General features: G+C 40.2%; 1 pseudogene; it reads right to left on the bottom strand.

Moving 5' to 3' along the window:
- Nucleotides 1-3,087: 3,087 nt before the first annotated feature.
- Nucleotides 3,088-5,652, bottom strand: LOC101581533 (annotated as a pseudogene).
- Nucleotides 5,653-17,526: the final 11,874 nt, after the last annotated feature.

Below are 17,526 nucleotides of genomic sequence, written 5' to 3'. Positions count from 1 at the left end.
CCGCGGTTCGATCCCCCAGCACCACATGCCAGCCAGCCGCGCCCCCTGGTGGGCTGAGCTGGCCACACACACACACACACACACTAAATAAATGTTAAAATAAATAAATAAATAATAATAATAAAAAAAGAAAGAAGTTAAGTAATTATTTATATGTGACATGCTTTTCTATGTCAAAGACCCAAAAACATCACCTAAAACTGTTGTACACTAATAGCAAAATACACCATTCACATTAAAAGAAAATTAAAAAATTTAGAGGTAAACCTTAGTAAGGGAAAGCCCTCTACAATAAAAACTACAGCCATGCAAAAAGGAAATGAACAAGGATCTCAGAAAATACATATCCCCAGGGCCAGCCAAATAGCTCAGGGGATTAAAGTTCCTGGAAGCAGGCGCAGTGGCTGGAGGTTCAATCCCTGGGCATGCTGTGCTAGCCCCGCTCCCAGGGCACACTGAGTTGGCAATTGAAACTGGGTGTGGTGGAACGTGCCTGTAATCCCAGCTCTTGGTAGGCTGTAAATAGGCAGATCACTATGAGTCAGATCTGTGTAGTGAGATGGTGAAAACCCTGTAGACTCTTCCCTAAAAATGCAAAAACAAGCAAAAAACCCCCAGAAAACCATATCCCATATTTTACTGGGTAGCCAGAACAATATACTCAAAATAATCAATTCTGTGTGTGTGTGTGTGTGTGTGTGTGTGTGTGTGTGTGTGTTTGGCTCAGCCTGCCCTGTGGGCAGGGCTGGTACAGCATGTGGTGCTGGGGATTGAACTTTGCTCCCTGAGCTTTGCCTAAGCTTCCCTAAGCAGGAGCTTTAGACCCCTGAGCTCTCTTGCTGGCTCCAGAATTCTTAATAGAACTGGAGAAAACAATCAAATTTCATATAGAACCAGAAAAGATGGAGGATGGAAAGGCAGAAAAAAGGGGGGGCATCCCAATTCTGGATTGGAAGTTATGTTACAAAGCTCCTGGGATAAAAACAGCATGGTACTAGTACAAAAACAAGTCACAATCCTTGCAACAGAATAGAGGATACAGAATGAACACCATGTATATTTAAGATTTTAATCTTTGACAAGGGTCCTAAAAACATTTGTTGTTGGAAAAACAGCCAGTTTAATGATCCTGAGGAAATGCTATGCATGTAAGAAGCTTGAATGAATTACAGTGGTCAATGAACTACATGTTAAAGTAGGAATAATACGCTGTGAGACAAAAGATAGTCTTGAAGTCATTGGTACATGCAAAGACTGCGCAGAACTCTGATTGCACAGGAAGTAGTAAGAAAAATCAACATAGAATTATATCAAGTTGAAAAGCTTCAGCACAGCAAAAGAAACAACAGTGGAAAAATTTTTACAATCTTCTACATATATTAGGCCTCTGAGGAATAGTTGGAAAGAAATTTTTAATATGGCATGACATCAATTATCTTGAAGAAAAATGTTGACTACACATTCTGACTTTGCAGAAATGTGTTAGTATGGATTGGAAATTTTTCAATACATGGTGCTATAGACACTGGATATCCACCTGCAGAAGAAAACCATGACGTTTATCCTTCATCTATTACAAAACCAAAATTAGAGGGTAAAGCCTTCTGGACATTGGAGAGCTCAAGAAGTTTTGAACAACTGAGCAGTACGGCAAACAGACCTGCATAAATTATTATTGCATAAAAATAAGGTGCTGAACAGCAAAGCAAAACAACAGAGTTAAGAAATAGCTTATAGGAGAAAAGTAAATATTTACAGACTACTTCATTCAAATAGTATCTCTCTCTCTCTCGGAACCGGGCAAATAGTATCTCAATATATAAGCAATACATTAGTGAGAAGAATCAGCTGATTTATAAACATTCAGTTTAGAAATTTCTCAAAACATACAAGCACTGGTGAGATAGCTCAGGAGACTAAGTGCCTGCTTAGGCAAGTGTAGGGACTGGCATTTGATCCCTGGCACCACATGCCACGCTGGCCCCGCTCCCAGGCACAGCGATCAGCCAAAAGACTGGGCGTGGTGGTGTATGCCTATAATCTCAGTAAACTGGACAGGACATAATTGAATTTCCTGTGGTATTTCCTACAGATATCACTGAATACATTGAATTCTTTGAAGATAATTATGACTTTAAGGAATGCTGTGACATTGTGTTTAAAGTTCTGATAAATTGTGTTTAAAGTTCTGATAAATTACTGTCATAGGTACAGGATCTTGCAGTAATCAAAAACACATTTTAGTGGTACTATGCACACCATGCTGATTTCTGTGGCACGTCTTAGGACACGAACACATTTTTATGTACTTGTTGGCTAGTCAGAAAAATCATTTTACTGTTGATTTAGGTAGCTTCTTGATTGTCCATAATGAAGCTATGCAGATAGATTCTTGGTGCAGTTGAATAGTTTTCTGACAGTGTAAGAAATCTGATTATGACATGTAAGAGTTGGTGCCCGGGGTTGGGGCTTATACAGTGTGTGGTGCCAGGGATCAAACCCTGGTCCCTCCACTTGCCTGAGCAGGGGCTTAGTCCACTGAGCTGTCTCATCAGCCCTGGGATGTTTAATTTCTACAGAACTCCAACTTTTGGGCATGGTTAGAACCTTTGAAATCACTGTCTTATCACACTGCAGGGGCTGTTCCAGCATGGCATGCTGGGGATCAAACCCTGGTTACTACGCCTGCCTGAGCAGGTACTTTATTTAATTTTATTCCAATGGCACTACCACAGCTGTTGGAACTCATGGTGACACCACACAGGACCTTGCCTTCCAGGGTTAACCTACCCACTTGTTCTTCCATTTGTGGTAAGAGTGGCTTCAGGCCATTTATCCAAACAAATCTCTTAATGTGTTTATTTTAAATTTTGGGACATTGGAGTTGTGCTTCCCTCTGAACAAATGAAAAACAACACAGTTTCCTGCCCTACCTCCCCACCTACTGGCCCAAAAGTCCCTGGAGGGAGGGCATTTCTGCTCCTCTGAAACCCAAAATGAATAGAAACAGCATCAAGTGTGAATGGCACGATGGCATGGAGTAAGCCCAAAAACCCATCAGGCAGACGTCACTGTGTGGGGACAGTCTCAAGGTGTCATTTGAGTGAGGATATTCTTCCGTGGTGGAGCTGGATTGGTGCTGCCTGTGTACAAGTTGTCTGGGAAGTTGTCCAAAGCTCGGATGCCCTCCTTCAGGCCCTTGCATTTGTGGGTCTCTTCTACCTCCTGGCTCGGTGGCTGCTGTTGTCAAAGGGGTCACCAGGCAGGATCTGCCAATGGTGGAACACACACTGGGGAAGGTCTGGCCACCTGTGTTGCACCACAGGGCAGCAGTGAAGACAGACTCAGTGATGGGCAGGTAGGTCTTAACCATGAACGTGGGGTTGCCAGCCACCTAGGAATCCTCGAAGACATGGCCTCACTTAACTGTTCAGGACACCATAGATCCCCAGTGCTCCAGGCACTGGATCTCCACAAGGTCGATAGGCTCCATGAGGCACTGTTGTGCTGTCAGCACACTGGCATATAAGCAGTACCGCGTTGTGAGGATGATCTGGTCACCCCTGGTGGATGGCATCAGCATGCAGGATCACATTATGGACATCAAAGAGCACTCCGTGCATATTTTCCTCACATAACTCCCCCTCCTTGGTGGTCCGCTGGAAGCTGCCCACCACACTATCGTTGATCTTATTGAGTACAGCACCCCCTTGGTGATGTCAGTGAAGATGTTGCGACCAGTTCCTTCACGGTCAATGCACCAGATCTTCTGGGCCTTTGCCTCGTCTCACCCATACTTATCAGCGAGGTATCACGTGCATTGCTTTAGCTCCTGGCAGGCGGGCACCTCACTCTCATCGATGTCCTCAGCCAGGCTGTCTGGGAAGGGTTGCGCCTTCATGTTCAGGTGGTTGTGCTTATTGGGGACAACTTGGACACGGACATCACGTTTGACTCTTGGCTCACTGTCTCACAGTATGAGACCACGGAATCCAATTTCTTGATGGTGATGCAAGCATAGTCCTTCTCCATGTCCTTGAGGCAGATCTATAGGTGTGGCTCACTGGCATCCAGGATGATATGCTCTCCCAACTCCTCAGTGATGCACTGCACCATAGAGTTAGACTTGGCCAGCCGCTTCAGCCCCTCCACTAGCTTGGGAAGGTCAGCTGGGTTATTGGCCTCCACAGCCACTCTGACTACAGGGCTGACACTGAGCTTCATCACATGCATGTTGTGGGCATGCTAAAAGGTGGTGATGGTGCCAGACTTCACTAGGAACTGGTCTACACCCACCAGTCCCACGATGTTCCCACAAGGCATGTTCTCAATGGGCTCCACGTAGTGGCCCATCATCACGATGATCCTCTGGATGGGCTTCAGGTAGAGGTCCTCCTTCTCAGGAATGTAGTTAAGGCCCATAATCTGGACCTTCAAGCCAGTGAACACCAGCCCTCAGAAGACGTGTCCGAAGGTATGGAACCGGCCTTTATCGGAGGTTGGCACCATTTTGGAAATGTACATCATTAGGGGACCTTTGGGGTCAAAGCTTTTGATGCCCATCGTGGCCTAATCATCTGGGGGCCCTTCGTGTAACAGCTTGCAGCGGTACTTGCTGTGACGAGCGACAGGAAGTGGATCATGATCATCTGCAGGAGCGCATCCCTGGCTGGTAGCCAGTGGCACATAACAGCCTTGAGCAGCAGCTTGTCCTCAATGTCCAGCTTAATATCCAGCTTCTCGATCAGTTTTGCTGTCTCCTCTCTTGAAGTTCATGAACGCGTCAGACACCTTGAAGATGGGGTCCAGGATGAGCTGGCAAAAAGTATGGGCAGCTTCTTTCCGTCAGGGCTGGTGGCTGACTTGCTAAACTTGCCATTGGCTGGGTCAAGTACCGGTCACCCCACAGTTTGTTCATCATGTCTTCTACCTTCTTGGCCAGCACAGCAGTCCCCAGCTGGCCCACCCTTTTGGCAGTGAACTTGGTCAAGTACATCTCTGCAAACTGCTTCAAGGTGAAGACCCAGCCATGAAGGCTTGACCCAATCATGACAGGGTCAATCATGATATTGCCCATGGGGCTGCTCTCACCCTTGCCAAAGGTGGAGAGGATGATGTTGATGTTCTCCACAGTGCACTGGAAAGTCTGGTACAGCTCTTCAGGCTCTAGCTGCAGCTTAAGCTGGGCACGGTCCATCTTGTTCATCATGAGTGCGGGCTTGATGCACACAGCGATGGCCTGTTGCACCAGTTTCTGTCTACATGCACATGCCTGACACAGTTCACTACCACCAAGGTGCCATCAGTGACACACAGGACACCTGACACCTCTGAGAAGTCCACATGTGCAGGGGAGTCTATTAGGTTTATGAAGCTAGAGCCATCCTTGCTCTGCTTGATTAAGTCCTCAGAAAGCTCATAGAAGAGGGAGATAGCGGTTGACTTGATGGTGATATGGCGCTCCTGCTCATCCTTCCGGGTGTCAGTGAAGCTGGTCTCAGCGTGAACGGACAAGATGATGCCAGCTTTGCACACCAGGGAGTCCATCAGAACGGACTTGCTATGATGCACATGGGCGATGACAGACATGTTGTGGGTATTGGCCTTGTTGTCCATGATGGCTTGGATATGGTCTACAGTGAAGTTCACCATGGTGGCAAATGTTGCTGTAGTCTCACAGACAGATCTGAGTGAACTGAGTTGCCCCGAGGATGGTGGCAACGATGGTGGAAGAGCGTAAGTGGGTGATTTAATCTGCTGAGCCATCTGGCCAGCACTAACTTGAGATGATATTCAGGCCTATGAAAGTTAAAATAAGAAAATGACAGATGTCTGTTATAATTACTCAAACATCCCGTAAATATTTATTGAGGTAGAGTAAAGATTATTTGCATTGGCATTTTTTAAAAATCCAGACATTTTCAAGGAGTGGAGTTATGGAGAAGGGGTGTTAGAAGAATAAAAAGGGGCAGATGCAGTTATACAGACATATAATCCCAATGCCTGAAGAAGGTAAAGCAGGATGGTTTCAAGACTAATTCTAGCATGGGCAACATAGACTATCTGCAAATTAAAAATTAATAAAAAGAAACTGATAGTGGAGATAAAAGGCCCTGGGTGTATTTCCCAGTACCACTACAACATTGTAGAGAGATTATGTAAATACCCAAGGACTTATATTAAAGTCACTGAGATAAAATATGTAAAACTTGTAACTTGAAAGATGGCAGTTTATTTAAATCACAGTTTCAGCTGGCTTTACTCCAGGATTGGTTAGCTTCAGGTCACAGCATGGTACAAGGTCCTGAAGTGGATTTAAAATGGAATGAAACACTGGCAGCAAAATAGTCTCTTTCAGAACTGGAAAATACCAAAAAAAAATAGAAACACCAAAAATCAAAAACCTAGGAGAGGGGAAAAAAAAGATCTCTAGGCACTGACAAGGAGCTGAAAAAAGTAAAAGTTATAGACAACATGCAGACGTTTTAACAAAATGCAGAGAAAAATTCACTCTGTAAAGTTGAGCCCAGTTCTTGGGTATATATATGTACATGACTTTGCCAATACAACAGAAGCCTACCTAGAGTTAGCTGCTCCTGAGAAAACACACTCAGCCCAGTAGGCTAGGCCCTAGGAAACTCAGTAATTGTAAGTGCAAAACCTTAAAGGGGTTTTACTTTGGAAATAATTCCTTCTGAGCCAGGGAGATAGCTTGAAGGTCTAAGCACCTGCCTGGCAAGCGCAAGGACCTGGCTTTGATTGCTGTAGTGCATGTTGTGTTGCTTCTGAAACTCGGCGTGGTGGTGCACACGTTAATTCCAGCACTAGGGAGGCTGAGACAGGTGAATCACTAGAAGTCTGAGCTGCATAGGGAGACCCTATGCCAAATAAATAAATTAAACATTAAAATAAAACTTTAAAAAAATTCCTTCCACATGGCATGATAGAGTAGAAAAAAGTCTAGTGAAGGCACCCACCATATTTGAACTTATCCTCTGGAAACATTTATTATGAAAAGGAGATAATTGGTTAAGACTGAGATATAAAACAATTATATAACAGGTATTCCCAAGGGTTTCTCATACTACCTTTAATGGTGGTAAAGCTTGTTAATTTAGTAGATATATATTGTACGTCACAATATTGTTTATTTTTGATTCTGTCATACAGATCTTTTGTTTATAGATAAGCATTTGGTACTTTAAAAAAAAAGTATTTGGTTGTTCTAGGGTCTCACTATGCAGCTCAGACTCGTGCTGATCCTGCTTTCAGCCTCTCCAGTGCTAGGATTATAGACATGCGCCACTATGCCCAGGCTTTGGTCGGCTCAGCTCACGCTGGGGGCAGGACCGTTGCAGCATGTGGTGTAGGGGATCTAACAGTTGTCCCTGTGTTTGCCTAAGAAGGCACTTATTAAAAAAAAAAAAAATTACTGGGGCTGGTGAGATGGCTCAGTGGTCTAAAGCACCTACTTAGAACAAGCTTAGCAAAGCACAGGGACCGCGGTTCAATCCCCCAGCACCACATGCCAGCCAGCCCTGCCCCCTGGTGGGCTGAGCTGGCCACACACACACACACACACACACAAATAAAATTAAAAAAAAATTACTTATTTGTGTGTGGGCTGAGCTGGCATGTGGTGCTGGGGGATTGAACCGTGGTCCCTGTGCTTTGCTAAGCTTGTTCTAAGTAGGTGCTTTAGACCACTGAGCCATCTCACCAGCCCCTAAGCAGGCACTTTTATTCCCCTGAACTATCTTGCAGGCACTTGTTGATGTGTTTTATGATGTTATGGTAAGCTTTTTTCCATATTTGTTACTACGGATTTTTTTTTTTCTCATTTTTCTTTGTGTTGTTCTTAACAATTCTGTTCATTTTTGTAGGATTAGTTCCTTTGCCAATTACATCACATAGTCCTCTCCAAATTAGCAGCAGTAATTCATCTTCAGATAGCAGAAAAGGGCCAGTGAGTATGGCACTGGAAAGAAGATACTAACTAAAGAAATCTCTATTCTAACAACAAACCTTACTTATTATGTACACATCCATGCACTCAATAAAAATATGAAGAAACATGGCCGGGGAGATGGCTCAGTAGAATACGCGCTTCTCTGGCAAGTGCAAGGGCGTGAGTTCAATCCCCGGTTCCGCAAAAAAAAAAAAAAAAAGAAACAAGACAACAAAATGGTGGAAAAATGTGCAACTCTCCCATGGAGGATCAATGTTGCCAAAAATTAAAAGAAAACTAGACAAGGAAACTATATATAGGATGATAGAAGACATAAAACATCAGTAGATGCTAAGCAACCTCAAATTGATGAACAGAAAGTGGACTTTGTAAAACACTAAGTGATCTTAAAAAACACTAATAATAATTTACCTGAGCTGAATCCAATGATAACGTATAAATGACTAGTTAAAAATTAGCGTCTATGAGGAAGAACCAGAACAAATCCAGGAAAATAAAAGTTCTACTCAAGGTGTGGCCATTAAAAGTGAAAAATGAACTTAGTGTGTCACAACTATAAGATAGTGCTTGTACAGCTTGTGTACTCAAAAATGTCTTAAACACAATTCAGAGAAGATGGAGAATGGATTTCACAGCTGCTGGATGATGCACTGAGGACTAATAGTAACTGGAATTTGTGAAAACATAAAAGATGGCATAAAACATAAGTACCAGAATTTTTCAAAGAATGGAGAAAGATCATACACATATGTCAGGTATGTAGAATCACAATTACTCAACATTAGATATGTTGTCTTCATAATTAAAATACTGTTTGTAAGCACAACTGTACAAACACAAAGTTAATCAGTTACAAAAGTGAACTCACTGGAATTATAGCCGATTTCTCAATACAAACTACCTCAAGAACTTGAGTGAAGTGATTCAAATTCTAAAAACTACTTTGAATCCACAATAATGTATCCTGCAAAATGTTAAAAAATAAAAAGTTCAAAAGTGAAGGAAAAATATGGTGTTTCCAAGAGAAAGAGTACCTTAAGGAATTCATGAGTACAAAATAGGCACTTTCAAAAGTTGTGGATATATTAGGTAAGTTAAACGGACCATAAAATGAAGTGAATACACCATGTAGATGTCTAGAGAGAAAGGAATAATTAAACAACCATGAAGCTATGATTGACAGGAATAGCAGTAGTAACTGTGAATGGGCTCAACTTCTTAAAAGACACGGATTGTGAGAGTGGATGAAATAAAATCATGAACATGGCAACAGTCCATAAAAATTCATAGATATATGGAAAGGACAGTAAATAATTTACCATTGAACAGAACCTGCAAAACAGGAGTAGCTTTTCCATTTTCAAAGTGGACTTCCAACTGTACAAGAGAAGTTAAAGAATGTCACTATATATTGGTTAAAGTAATATTTTAATAAGTAGAGATAAAAATTATATACATATGAACAATAATGAAAAATTAAATTCACGATTAAAACCCACTATACCTAAAAGATGAATATCCACAGGCGCATAGTTAAGTTCAGTAATGCACTCTGAGAAATATAAGTATACGATATCAAAGAAATGTCAAGTGAAACATCTTTCAGACAAATGAGGTTCAATCTCCAGTGTTCCTCACAGTACAGTTTTCTGGGAAACTCATGCAACTAGCTGAAAAAGACATAATTAAGTGAATATAAATAGTCCTACTTATGTAATGCAAATCATCAGAGCCTAGTGCAGTGAAAGTGGAATTCAGTAATAAAAGACACCACAGAAATTATGTTTGCTTAAGTGCGCTAAAAAAATATTCCTTAATAATCACCGGGTCACCAGTCAAGCATTAAGTTAGTTCCAATAGTCAATACAAGATGCCAGTATTTGTGATGGAGGAAATGCAATCCTAAAATAAAAATTTATTGTTTAGGATTCTCACCAATAAAGTAGAGCAAAACCATAAACAATTATCCATCTCCAAGCTTTATAAAAATAAGTCTAGATGTAAATTATAGTAAAAACTAATGAAATTGAAGCCAAGAAACAATGCAAGAAAGTATTTGCTTCTTGAAAAATGAAAACGAATATTCAGTTTCAAATCAGACTAGACTCATAAAATGCCCAAATCAATACAGTTTGGATAAATAAGGTGAATCTATAATGCACATCACTAATAATCAAGGTAATTATCAAACGTGAACAACTTCCAGTATATCAAATTGAGACTAAATTGTGATATTTTTAGATGCATAAGAATTAGCAAAAGTGAACTGAGGAGTTACAAAAACCATGTATAATACTGTAGTAGCTAGTGAAATGCAGATATTAATAAAATATCACCAAAGTTCAACACCTGATGAATCATATAGATATTTCTGAGAAGATCTGTTGCCAGTATTCTTCAAGCCCTTTCATTCAAGGGACATTTCCAAAGTGATTTCTACAAGCTAACTTTATCCTGAACTAAAAACCAATCAACAACCCATTTGGAAATATGTGCATGAGTTATGTTAATGAATCAAGGTGCATGCATCTTTGTATAAAACAATGCAAAACCATCAAAATTTGTACATCATGACCAACTTGACTTCATGGGATTCAAGAACAACAATATATGCAAATCCCTCAATGTATTAAGAGATACAATAAGGTATGTCATCTCCATAGAAATTCTTTCAAAAACTCAACATAAAAGAATCCCAGGGCTGGGGAGATAGCTCAGTAGGTACAAGGGTCTGAGTTCAATCCTTGGTTTCACCCTCACCCCCCCCCCCAAAAAAAAAAAAAAAATCCCGGTGTGTTAGCATTCACTTGTACTCCCAGCACTCAGGACGCTGAGGCAGGAGGATCATTGAAAGTTTGAGACCAGCCTGGGATACAAAGTAAACACATGGCAACCTGAACTATGCAGGGAGAACCTGTGTATAAATTAGAGTAAAAGAAGATATAAAAACGGCTGTTTTACCATCTTGTTTTGACAAAAGCCATTTGATTTTAACCTGTTCCAAATATATTAAATCATGGATGTGCAAAGGGATGGAACAAGTTATTTTTAACTTGAACGTGACTTTTTATGTCAATGGCATCCAAAAAGAAAATGATTGGTTGAATGAACAATTAAGCATAAGGAAGGAAGAAAGAAAATTCCACAAGATGCAATCAGAAAGTTAAATACCTTTCATTAATAGCTTCCTATGGGAAATGTGTCTCTAATCAGAAGGAAAACATATCACAGAACAAAACAGTACAGTGCATATAAAAACTTCATAAAGTACCATACAATATTTCCATTGTAAACTTGCAAAAGTGTCTTGTTAATATTGACTTATAGGGTGAACATCAGAAGAGGCAAAAACATTACATATTAAGGCAAAAGGAAAAATAACTATTGTAAATGTAAATGAAGCAAATCCATTCGCATACAAAATTATAGAACAGTTGTATCATCAATTAGGCGAACCACACCTTGGAAAAGACAGTACATTTATACACATAGTTTCACCTGACACTATTACAATACACATTGTATGTTACACATGATTCTTAAAAAGCAACCTAATAGGAGCCGGGGAGATTGCTCAGTAGAATAAGTGCTTGCCTTAAAAGTGCAAGGGCCTGAGTTCCATTCCCGGTTCTGCAAAAAAAAAGCAACCTAATGATGTGTAAGAACAATTTTACATGTGAAGTCGTACTGCAATGAAGTTATAATGGCCAAAGAAACTACATAAATGATAAACGTGGTAGAAATTAAATTATCGTGACAGTGTGAAAATGGCACATCATTAGGATGTTCCTTAAGGTCATAGCAAAAGAATAGCAGCCTAAATTTGAACCTAACAATGATGCAAATTATAAAATCAAAGATTAATGTTGAGAAACAATAGAAAAGATCTAGGGAATTGCAGTATTGGTTCTTTTCCGAGTTAGTGTGGAGATTCCTCAGTTACCTTTTCAGGCATGCCTTTCTGGGTATGTTTCCCGATAAATTGATAATGTACCAGAGACATATGTGCACCCATGTTTTCAGCAGCACAACTCAAAGCCAGATTTTGGGCCTTCCACCACAGCAATCGATGAAGAACAGTGGCCTTGGCCTTCTGGCATCTCATGTCTGTGGGCCTCCACAAAGGCCACAAGGTGACTAAGAATGTGAGCAAACTGACGCCTCACCAAATACACCAAGTTAGTGTAGGACACCATCAGGGAGCAGCACATGATGGAGCTGTGCAAGGTCTCCAAGGACAAAGGTGCCCTCGGGTTCATCAAAACAAAAGGGTATGTCACATATTTGCACCAAGCTATAGCGTGAGGTGCTGAGAAACGTGCTGGCTGCCATGAGGAAGGCAGCTGCCTAGAAGGACTGAGCCCTTTTTTTAAAAAAAGGACTGAGGCCCTCTGTAATAAAGCGATGCAGAAAGTTAGAAAGAAAGAAATAAAAAAAAAAAGAATGCTAGATATTGGGAAACAGCCCAAATGCCCATTAACCAAAAAATGAATAGAAAAAGGTTGTTAGAAATGAACTGTTGTTCAGACACAAAGAAGAATAAACTGAGTTTTATAAGTAAATGGATGCAACATGATTCCATACTCATAAGTGAAATGTGATACAAATGTGCAAGGATCATACTAACTTAATTGAAAATATCTCAGTGCAAATATTGTCGGCATCATATTGTTTTGGAATTTTAAGGATTTTTCTGTTAGATTAAAAGCTAGTTTTTGGGAATAATCAAATACTCTTAGTTGAGGTAATCCTAAAGTGCAGTATGAGGACTTTGGTCAAAGATGTAGCAATACAGCAGTTGAAACCACAATGCATTTTAATAAATAGAATAAAAAACAAATGGATTAAGTCCAGTATTTCATCTGGCATGTATGAAATCCTTGAATATTTCTATAATAACCAATGCAATTGAGGTAGAAATGAAATAGTGATATATGAAAAGACCAGGACTTTCTAAATTTGGATCCAAAATTGTATATAAAATTTAGGAAAATTTTACACCATTTCTCTTAAAACTTTAATCTGATTGAAAGGATAGTAATTTTTTTCTCCATTAAAGTTTGCTTTAATGGGTCTTGAAATTTTGTGATACGTTTTTGGTCGTTTTTCCATTAAAAAGTATTGATTTTAAAAGCTAATGACTTAGGGCTGGCCTAGTAATCACTCAGTGGATTAAAGCACCTAGAAGCAGATATGGGGGCTGTGGATTTGATCCCTGGGCCTGCTGTGCTGGCCCTCCCCCCAGGGCGCACTGAGATTTGTAATCCCTGTTCTTGGGAGATTGTAAACAGGAGAATCAGTATGAGTCTGATCTGATAGACCCTGAACATCCTGTAGACCCTTCTCTAAAATACAGAATATATATTTAATAAATCAAAATAAAAACTACTTAAAAACTGCCACATACACAAAAGAGGTGCATAAAACATTCTCCTTCTGAAAGTTTTAGAATGCATTGTTATCATTAACCAGTTTTCATTAAATTTAAATGGCCAATTGTGTAAAACAGTTCTGAGACTGGTGTTCCACCACTGATTAAGACTGGGGTGGCTGGTGTCAGGGATAATAATTCTTTTAGCCTTCTAAGCTTTCTCAGCAGACTTGGTGACCTTGCCAGCTCCAGCAGCCTTCTCCACAGCTTTGATGACACTCACAGCCACTTTATGTCTCATCAAATACAGCAAAATGAACCAGATGTGGGTAGTCAGAGAAGATCATAACACACTTCGGCTTGCATGGAACCATGTCAAAAATGGCAGGATCACCAGATTCCAAAAATTTGGAACCATCTTCCAGCTTATCAGACTGGCAATCAGTCTTTTCTTTCAGCTCAGCAAACTTGGAAGCATTGTGATCTGTATGACAGTCTAGCACAGGGGCATAGCCAGCATTGATGTGGCCCAGATGGTTCAGGATAATCACCTGAGCAGTGAAACCAGCTGCTTTCATTGGTGGGTCATTTTTTGCTGTCACCAGAACATAGCCATACTGGACATCTTTGACAGACAACGTTCTTGACGTTGAATCCCACATTGCTCCCAGGAAGAGCTTCAAAGTTATAGGGTGCATTTCAACAGATTTGATTTCAGTTGTGACACTGACTAGAGCAAAGGTGACCACCATACTTGGTCTGAGCACAACAGTCTCCACTCATTCTACAGGGACAGTGCCAATACCACCAATTTTGTAGACCTCCTGGAGTGGGGAGCCGCAAAGGCTTGCCAGTTGGATAAGTGGGTGGGAGGATGCAATGCAAAGCTTCAAGCAGTGTGGTTCCACTGGCACTGTCATCTTTTATGAGTGACCTTCCATCCTTTGAACCACAGCATGTTGATAGTATTTTGAGATACACAATGATCATGTTCATCAAAAGAGATTTGTACATTTACGTGACATACCTTAATTGGTGTTTCTTGCCAGTCACTTCCCTTTAACCTTCCCCTTTACAAAACCTTTGTTTTCATACTTCTATTCTCTTTTTCTTTCTTCCCTTCTCCCTCCCCATCTTTATTTCCCTTCCCATTTGACCATTGTCTTCCTTTTTCCCAACTGAAATACATATTTAAAGCCATCTCCATTAAAATACCAATAGGATCATATGTACAAAATTTTAAAATTCATAATGAACCACAAAAGTGTATTCTACCAAAATAGATATCATAGTAGTAAAACAAACTAGTTGTGGATTAATATGAAATATGGTGCACAAATCGGCCCCTGGAAAGTTGTAAAATATGCAGAGTCTTGGATTACTTATATTGAAACTACTTTTGAGAAATCTCTTTATACTCATGCTGAAAGTTAAAAGTGTAGGTCCATAAGGGTGGCCTAATAGCTCAGTGGATTAAAGCGCCACCTTAGGCAGAGCCCAGAAGCTGGGGTTTGATTTCTAGCATGTGGTTTCCTCCACTCCCAGCCCATTCTGGGATGTTGATTGAGACTGGGTGTGGTGCAGCGTGTCTATAACCTGAGTGCTTGTGAGGCTGAAAATGAGAATCTTCACAAGTCCGATTTCCATAGTGGGACCGCGTGAACCCTGTACCAAATAAAAATAGGTCTATGGAGATACAGTCAGTCATGTGTCTCTGCCTGGCAAGTGCAGTGTTCTACGTTAGATCCTCGGGCCCACAAAAATAAAAATATATACATCTGTTTTTTTCATAACATACTAATATAAATGAAAAAAAAAAAAAAAAAAAAAAGACCAGCTCCAGGTGTGATGGTGCAAGCCTGTAATCCCAGCTCTTAGAACTGAAGCAGAGGGTCTTTGCAAATTCAGTAACAACCTAGCTGCAAAGTGAGGTGAAGGCCAACCTGTACTGTATTGTGATATCCTGTCTGAAAAATAGAAAAAAAACTTATTTTTTCTATTATATTGGGAATTCATTGTGCTTATGAGCTATATTCCTTGCCCCAAATGCATGAGTATTAACAAATGCAGTCTAATTAAAAACGTGAACATCAGGCAAATGTAGACAGACTGAACAGCACTCTAATTGCATATGAAGTAATATCAGAATGTATCCAATTGAGGGGCCGGGCAAATGGTTCAGTGGAATAAGTGCTACCCTGGCAAGTGCAAGGGCCCAAGTTCAATCCCTTGTTCCACCAAAATGAAGAATATATCCAATTGAAAAGCTTTTGCACAGCAGAAAACTGGAGAAAAGTATTCGAATGGAACTGAAAACATACAATTCAATAATTTGTTAAGTGAGAGTCTGCCTAAAATAATAAGCCTCATTAAAAATGCTTGAACAAAATGTTCAACTCTTATTAGCGGAATGCAGGTAAATCTGAGATTTCTGTGTACTCCAGGAGGAATGACAATTCTTAAGAAATCTAATGTAAATCCTGATGAAGTTACAGGGAAAAATAACAAACATATATAGTTTATGAGATTATGAGCTAGTTTACCAATATAACTATTGTGCCTAAAACTAACGAAATTATATTCAACCCCAATTTTACCTCTTAAGTGCCTTGAAAGAGTTAGACATTTCTGTGGTACAGTTCTTTTTGTGTTCATAGCAGCACATACCATAATTGCATACTGCAAATATCTACTCGTGAAAATATTTTAAGGAACGATTAGGGAACAAGCAGCACGCAACTAGACATCGTATGGAAGCTAAGAATTAAGTTGGTTTAGTTGGGTCAAGAATGTCATTCCAAGTTCTTCACCTTTTAAGATTCTTTTGACCAGGCCTATTTTCTAATGGCCTAATCTGATTCTGCAGTCATTAATTGATAAAGCCACTGCTGCATGTCCACATCATCAGTCACCTTCCACAAACATGAAATTTCCTGGGGGCATTTTATATCTTCAATCATAATAAAATTCAAAATTGTGTAAAGCATTTTCATACCTATATAGAGGGAAGATAATGCATGCTGTTGAGGAGTACAATATTTTTTGACTTTTGCCTAATATAGTAAGTCCGGAAACATTTGTGTTGTGGACTTTTACATGCACTCTGCATAATACGCTTGGATGGATGCAAACATCCATATACATGTTCGCAGCAGAAGCTAGAAAATGTTGATGGGCCTTTTTAACCTGAAAAGTGATGATATGAGATCTACATCACATTTTTGAGGCAAACATTAAATCTAGTTCAGTGTTTAGCATCCCCACCTGTCTTGTGTCGATTTGTGAATTCCAACAGGCTTGTATGGTTTCACCCCTACACAACTGCTGATGGTTATAGCTTCCCTAGCTTCTCTTTGGGGCTAGCTGTACTCCTTTGTGGCTTGCTTCAGACAATCCACCTCCCAAATTCTGGATTCCATGACCTACCTTCAGTGTTACACTCATACCTTTACAAACTGGTATCTTATGGACACTATCTGCCCACCCAGGCCTTCTGAAATTTCATCCTGTGGCCACAGCTCTTGCATTCTGCATGTACCTAAAACTCGCACCATATGAATAAGGCCAAACCTATCTTTACAGCTGTAGCAGTGGCCATGCTTTCTTCTGTTTTCGCTACAGCTCACTCTTGTGACCATAGTCCTCTGTGGCTTACTTAAAGCAGACCCTTTCACCTTTGCAAACTTGCTGCAAAGACTGAATTACTGCTATTTCTGGCAGTGTCCCAAGTACATCTTTGCAGTTGTTTGAAATAGTTGGCTCATTCTTTCTAGTCTTTGGAGAGCAATTTCTCCTATGTACCAATATTGCAAGGCATAACTTTAATGGAGCTTTTTTCCTGGCAAAAATGAAACTACATCATTATTTTGGACTGTAGATTTTCAATGGAAATCTTGTTGAAAATCTGATGTGATAGCAATGTCACCACTTCAACATGAGTCTGTTAAAATTTCTTCTGCCATTAATCCTTGTAGCATGTTGAATCTCAGTTTTGGCCCAAGCCTTTGGAGAAAATGCAAGTAATCTTTCTCAGGTATATCACATCATCTGGCATCTTCACAGCCTGTACTTTCACAGCAGAAACCTCTTCAGCCTGGTCTCAAGCAGCATCATATTTTTCAGCATTTTGGTCTTCTGAATTGTGAGAAAAATGTCATGAAGTACAATTTAAAGCATTTCAGGGCTA

Source organism: Octodon degus, unplaced genomic scaffold (assembly GCF_000260255.1).
Source record: "Octodon degus isolate 3935 unplaced genomic scaffold, OctDeg1.0 scaffold00372, whole genome shotgun sequence".
Taxonomy (NCBI): Eukaryota; Metazoa; Chordata; class Mammalia; order Rodentia; family Octodontidae; genus Octodon; species Octodon degus.
This window is presented reverse-complemented; position numbering and strand designations above follow the sequence as displayed.